Source organism: Mizuhopecten yessoensis, unplaced genomic scaffold (assembly GCF_002113885.1).
Source record: "Mizuhopecten yessoensis strain PY_sf001 unplaced genomic scaffold, ASM211388v2 scaffold716265, whole genome shotgun sequence".
NCBI lineage: Eukaryota > Metazoa > Mollusca > Bivalvia > Pectinida > Pectinidae > Mizuhopecten > Mizuhopecten yessoensis.
This window is the reverse complement of record NW_018480030.1, coordinates 415,828-423,584: the sequence shown is the minus strand read 5'-3', so window position 1 is coordinate 423,584 and position 7,757 is coordinate 415,828. Positions and strand designations below refer to the sequence as shown.

General features: G+C 34.2%; 1 long non-coding RNA gene across 1 annotated transcript; it reads left to right on the top strand.

The window, feature by feature from the left end:
• The first annotated feature begins 1,718 nt into the window (after positions 1–1,718).
• LOC110442432 lies at positions 1,719–3,870 on the top strand. The gene is made up of 3 exons (XR_002462017.1): positions 1,719–1,750; positions 2,272–2,325; positions 3,787–3,870. It is a non-coding gene; the product is annotated as an uncharacterized LOC110442432 (long non-coding RNA).
• Positions 3,871–7,757: the final 3,887 nt, after the last annotated feature.

The window sequence follows — 7,757 nt, the reverse complement described above, 5'->3', positions numbered from 1 at the left end:
ACTCATCTTTTTTTACTTTGTAATATTCCCTTCATCCCTTGACAACATGCTACACTGGCAAAATGTCATTACCTTGGGCCCTTAATTAAGTTATTTCGAAGATGTAGAATAAATTTAACAATTTGTGAAATTGAATATGTGTGAAGGTCACAAATGGTAAAATACATTCAACATTCAAAGTTTTGAAATATATTTGAACCCTTGCAGGCAAGCAAGGTGAGCTAGAAATGGGAAGAGTAGTTGATAAACCAAGGATCTTGTCTTGCCTGGTTACTGCGACACTATCATTATGTTGTCTGCGAGTCTGTAATCAAGATGTCTGCAATCTATGTCTGTCATTTTTTTTTGCTTTTATGCAATGTTGATGGAATTAATTTGGGTAATTTAAAACTTAGAATAATGATTTTCTTGAACCTTAGATCTATCTCCATAATTTTCAGGTGGATTGGATTCAAAATAGCCACTTATCAGCCATCTTTGATTTTGACCTTATAGTTTATTGAGAAATTTTACATCCCTCAGCCACTTAACATATTGTTAAGAGATATTGAAACAAAGCTTAAGTCAGATTAAAACATTCATTGTCAACTGACCAAACCTCAAGGTCAACTGATCAAAGATGAAAGTCCAATTTTAAATCTATACAAAGTTGGTGCAAGGTGTCAACTGACCTACCTTCGATGTCATCAAATGAAAGGTCAAAAACAGATTTTACATCTATTCAAAGAATTGTTCCAAATGAGAAAATAAAGTAAAATGTAAATATAAATGATAAATATTTAAGCAAATATTGTTATCGTCCTATAAGCTAGGGAGTATACTTGAATCACCCTGTCTGGATGACTTTCTGTCGTTCACAGTAACTTGTCCGGAAAACTCCTCCTTAACTACGGTAACAGCTGGATTTCATTGAAACATGCTATGTAGTTGTAAACCGGCATTTTCATTTGTGATTTTGACCCTTTTTGATGGAATTATGCCACATTGTGCAAAATACTTGTAACTGGTGGGAGACTATATTGCTTTGCCTGAGTAATTAAGCCTTTAGCTTTAGCGGGTGTATTAGTAGCCTTTAGCTTACAGTTCAGGTTCATATATCAGCGGGTGTATTAGTAGCCTTAGCTTACAGTTCTAGTTAAGTGTGCCATCAATAGCAAATTGTGTTATAGGACTATAATGGTAGCTAAAACATTCATTGCTTATCAAATGAAGCAAATTTAATCAGAGTTACACAAGGTGTCAACTGACAAAATATCAATCTCGGCAAAACAAAGGTCAAGGTCAACATTTACATCTCTTAACTGATTAACATTTTGTGATGATATATTGTAGTGATCTGCATTATCAGCAAACGTCAAGGTCATTGGGTCAAAATAAAAAAATAAAAAAAAATAACTCTGCAAATTCGGTGTTGAAGGAAACATCTGATTTCATTTTAACTTGCTTTGTGTAACAAGAAGATAAAGTTGTTAAGGAGTATATAAGTAACGATTTATGTCAATGTAACACTCACTTTCACTATTAGGGTCAGATGCAAAGTGGGGGCCTTCCCGACGTGTCAGTGTTCTAGTTAAAGTGGGTTTTTCAAATAGTCCGATTTTGAAACTATATTTCATTTTGACTTGAAATACTACATCTATTAGAAATTATATCACAAACTTTCTTTCTCTTTAGAATTCGCCAAAAGCAAGAGTTAAAGACAACCTTGAAGAAGCCTAAAAAGACAGAAGTAAAAAGAATACAGAAAAAGGTAAATTTTCTTAGATATGTGAAAATATATATGTATCACAAGGGTTGTATTGTGACAATATGATATAACACCATACATAGGTCAGGATTCCAAACTTATGACACTTGTCACAACATTTTGAACAAACCCGATACAATACCTGTATTTTATTGCAAATAAGATTCCACTCGCAAATAAGCCCCTTCCCCACTTTGCACTTTAAATTGACAATTATTATCATATCAAACTTTTCTGTCTAGATCTGTGTCAGGATGAAAACAGAAATTAGCGCATTATGCCATAATAAACGTTCCGTCTTTTCTGCAACACACTGTGATGGAAATACTAGTAGACATTTTCCAGTGTGCATTAATATGTTTTGGCAGTGCAATGATAAATCAAAGCCGCTGCGAAATATAAACATGTAATTATGTAGCTGATACATACAATGTTAATGTATGTCATTGAATGTGGTAACATGTACAATTGTGATCCGTTGAATGTTGGATGAATAACTAAATGACAGTTTCTTTCTTTTTCAGAAGTCACCTCACAAGGCAGCATCAGCTACAGCAAAGCAAAAACAGAAAATCCATGTAAGTTCAATTTTTATATCCTGTCGTTAGACAGTACGTATTATGTTTTCACGCATTCGGGCGGGCGGGCAGGCACACATTAGTTTCCACTCAATAACTTCAGTAATTTTAAATAGATTCACTTCAAACTTCGTTCATTTCTACGAAAGCTTGGGATACCCATAATTATTCGCTGGTTATTTACAGAGTTATGGCCCTTTGTAGAATAAACGAAACAGTTTCCGCTCAATATCTTATATTATGAATTGATTAATTTCAAACTTTGTAGGAAGGTTAATTGACATGAAAGCCTGGACTAGCTTGATCAGATTTGACGCTTATCTTTCCAAAATGTATGGCCCTTTGTGGCAAACTGCTCATTCTACATCTGACGGACGTATCATGTACCTTCTCGTGGAACTCTTGTTGGTCATATGATCCCATATCGTTCATTCTCACTTATCATGCGCCAACACATATACAGTAAAAGTGGAAAGGGAACTTTGCATTGTGAACATATTGTTTTCTCAAAAGAGTAACTTTACATGTGTAGGATAAATAAACCGAAAGCTTCCATAAACTGTTAACCCATTTTGAAAACAGAGGTGTCCATTCCCAACAGGTCATTGTCAGTTCATCCATGATATACTATCCTAATGCTTAAACATATCATGTTTAAAAGAATGGATTTAGCAGCATTTAAAAACTTTTTAAAGGTCAAGACCAATGTCATTGTTACTCAAACTATAGACAATTAGGGGGATCTGGGATGTAACTGTCATTTTGGAATCTCATGTGTTTCAAAATCTACCATGGTGATACAGCGTGTACTTTCATGTTTAAATGAGTAATAGGGTGTAACCTAGTTTTAAAGGTCAATGTCACTGTTGTAAAAATATATAGTAAGGGAGTAATATGGCTTGGGTTTTTGCTGAACTTTGTTTTCATTTAATTTGCTAGGTTAAGTTCTACTGGGCCAATTGAACTGAAACTTGGTAATCATGATCGACTCATGGCCCTGACAAAGTGTTGTTATTTCTCGGGTCGATCAGAAATACAATTTGGCTGCCATGCCCGCTATTATGAAAATAAATATTTCAAACTTAAACTGGAAACTGCACAAGTCTCGCACGAGAATGTGAGGATACGGGGCAAAACAATCTGTCACGTGTACATGTAGACAATATGCCCCAAATGAAATCATGATCTATTTGGGAAATAGAGTAATACAGGGTTTTTGATGACCCATACATGTATGTAATTTACGATAACTCTGATAACATATTAATTGCAGCGTTCTTAGTTAGTAACTATGTTCTTTAATGGTATTAAAAAATCCTTTCTTTTAATTCATTAAAAACATCAGCAAATTTCCCTGATAAGAGGTTGGGCAAAGAAAAATCAATCATTACCATGTTGATTCTACCTGAAGGTGGAAAGATTCTTATAAAAACTGACTGATGAATACAATTTTTTTTGTAGGGTAATGGTCGATCAGTTGAAGTGCTTTTTGAAGGCTCCTCAGATGAGTTATGTGATGAAGCAGCATTACTTCGTGAACCATTTTATGTAGACGGTTGATCTGGGGACCAGATAGACGTGATAGGACAACAACTTCTGTTAGATTCCAAATTAATGACAAGCACACAGACAGAAAAGGTTGTGATTGTGTCAGAGGATGAGGACATAAGTAAACTTTTCGATAGGGAACATGTAGTGTATGCAGAGGTCCACGAAGAATTTGGAAACAACAGTGATACCCTGCCTACTGCAGCAGACATCATCCAGGAGGATCACACTGCAGCAGACATCATCCAGGAGGATCATCAGCCTCACAGTGATGACCCAGGTAGTTTCGACTATGAGGAAATGGATTATGAAGAAACCCCTCATGCAGGCCTGGATATGCCATGTATCCAGGTCCCAAAGAGACGCCTGCAGTTCAGCATTCCAGATGAGGATACCAGTGACAGCAGAACAGATTGTACCTCCTGTTGCAGTTGCTCCAAGGAATGGTTCAAGAAAATTGACTCGAAATTGGAAAGGATTTTGTCTTGGCAATGACAGACAGGTGGATAATTTAGGATTACCAACCCTCATCAACCTCATTCCAACCATGGATGAAGAACAACAACAACTCCATAATGATGTGTCTGATACACCCCCTACCCCAATGTTCAATGTGGACCCAATAGATGTCTACGAGTATACCGAGGTGACACCAAACTTTTCAAGTAATGGGATTGTAGAGATCTCGTGTCCTGATGATGTGAGAGAAAACCACTCGGAATACAGGATCACACGTGATCTGATCTCACACGCCAAATCAACATGTTCATCGAGAGGTAACTTTGCGTGGACTTTGTGTCAAAAAATATACCGAAAGTCTGAGATGGAGGACAGGAATTACCGTGGCAAACGCGGAAAGATGCCACTAACTCCAAGAAGGAAAAAGGCTGTGGAACAAGCAGTGTACGACACATATGGTGTATCTGACAATGCGATAAGTGAAGCCATAACGGCGATAAACACTGGAATAAGAAACTGGTTCCACAAAAGGAAATAGTTCATGAACAAACATGATGTTTTAAGGTGGCTCAAGTTGTGGTGTACCGACAATCGGAAACATTGATTAAATCGAGTTTGAAAAGGGTCCGATCTAATAATCCATTTTGCTGATGAAAGATTGATTATGTTCAATTGTATAGTAAATCTTTTCTTACTTGAAGCAGACACAAGATCTGCACCAACATTATAAATTTGGTGGTTAATATAAAAATGAAATTGTATATGGTAAAAAAGCGGAATTGCTTATTGTTGTGTCACTTGTATTCGTTTTGTATAATACATACATCCGCATTTTGTATCCACAGAAACCGACATATTTGAAAGCTAGTAAATTGAAGTAAGCTGATATTTTCGTGAAAAATTATTATTAATATACTATGTTATAGTGATTGAAGCATTCAAATGGGGATAATTAATACATAAACTGTGAGTACACCTAGTTGTCATCAAGTTTTGGGTCAAAATAGAGATATAATTGAATCCTTCCTTCTGCCTAGATTTCGGAAACGAGTATTTTCTCATCAGGCACAATTACATCAGATAATAAATTAGCCGACCTCTTTATGTTACATGAGTAGGTCATTTAAACCACCGATAATCGATTATTATCGATCAATTATGGAGTTCCGATTATCGATCTTAAATATTTGACGATTCCCAGCACAAGGCTCAACAAACCATGAAAAAAGGACAAAAACCAGATTCTGAGAAGCTCATAATTTTTTCCTCTAAAACCATGGAAATGCTTACTTTTTGAGGTTGCATAATTATGCATTTTTATAATACAAATAAGGACAAGTAAAATGTTTCCAAATTTATTTGGAACTATTTCATTTTCTGTGTAAAATAACAAAAAACTGTCAGATTGTTGTGTTTTCGAAACTGACGGTTAAATATGTATATTTTTTCTGTAAAATGTTCTAGAAATATACTATTAATGTTAAATTGATAGATAAATTATATTTTGATTGTTAAATGAACAATTAACTATATTTTTTCATAAGGCATTTGCCAAGTATTTTTGGTTTAAATGAAATAAACAATGATTTCTAACAAATAACTATTATGTTTCAAAATAGACAAACAATATACATTGATGATATAGCAAATAATATTTGTACACGATTTGACAGCCGAAGGGTTTTGACAAAATGAACATCCTTTGTGTAAATTTGTAGCTACAATAAGGTTTTATTGTGTGCCATGAAATATCATTGTTATAATTCTTCTTTAATAATGAATTGTGATTTCATTAAAATTCATACAAACCAGTCTTAGTCTTTTGATTGTTTTTAAATCCTTGCAGTTTTGAGTGAAGGACAGAGAGACATCGAGTCGGGTGAGAAATAATTCTGAAATAAAACATTCTCCGATAAATTCCATTAAGGGAGGACTTGGAAAAGGAATATAGTGCAATAAGTTTGTCTTAATCATATCTAAGATGTGAATTGATCAATGTTATTTAATTGTCTTTAAAAGATCTTTTAAAGATAATAAAATAACATTGATCAATTTAAAAAATCACAAAAGCTCACAGCAACTTGTTTTTGTACAATAAGTTCCGTCATCTCAGGATATACAAAGTTTTCAACGACAAAAGCATACATAGTTCACATATACCTTTTTCGATTCCAATCTTAGTGAAATACTTCAGAATTCTGCACACAAACTTCTTCAAAGCATTGGTCACAGGGACATAATTCTTGTACTCTGCACTTCCCAATTCAAGGGTGTCCAAAACAAATCTAGATACTCCAAGTACACTAGAAGATGATTAAATGTGAAGGTCAAGCATTGGTTGCTATTCATGGCCCTACTTCTCCTACTCTCCTATTCAAAGATGTACTTGAATTGGACAAGAAGATATACACGTACCTTGACGGAATGCAAACCTATATTTATCTCCTGTAACTGGTTTGGACTAATAAGACATGCAGTCTAATAAGACAAGAGTAATAATCTAGTTATGTAAAATAGATTGTGTAAACCTGGTTGTCATATCCATTGGACACCAGTCAAATATGAAGCATTGCTTTCATCATTTGGTTTGCATGTACCGACCAATATAGATGACAATACTTTTACTGCTGTACTGGTCACAAATTATAATGGAGCCATATCTTAGTTTTGGCAAAATTTGCAATTTAAAAATAAAAAATCTCATCTTTTAAAATGAACAACAAGAGTACTGCGGGCGAAACAATATACGCCCGTCGAATGCCATATAGTGTTATATACTTTCTTACATTGATATAAGATCTGCATCATTCTAAGAGTGGTTAACTGTCATGCTATAAAAATGTAGGAGAAAAATTCCCGTTAAAAATATCAAATACTGAAATGAACAAAGGGCAATAAATTTTGGAAAAATTGTCGATTCAAAATTCTTTTAAGGGAGACACAACTTCATATCATTATTATAATGTATAACAAGTATCAAAGAGATCCGTTGAAAAATGTATGAGGATATAGCCGGACAAAAGTCAAATACTGAAATAAACAAAGGGCAATAACTTTTGCAAAATTCGTCGAAACAAAATTCGTTTAAGGGAGAGACAACTTCATATCATGATTATAATGTATAACAAGTTTCAAAGAGATCAGTCAAATTTTGTAGGAGGTAATTGACGAACAAATAAAAGTTTATTGGATAGACGGACAGACGGACAATACCATACCATAATACTCCCATCAAATTTGACGGGCGTGGCGTATAAAAATGATGTCAAAATATAACACTCACATACAAACATGGAAAATATCTTTTATTTTATTTTATAGTTGAATCATTATTTGCAACATTCATAATCAACAACATTAGTTGTTACAGGTACAATTTACAATAAGTGACTTCATATATATAATCAGTCAAAGGAAAACAGAAA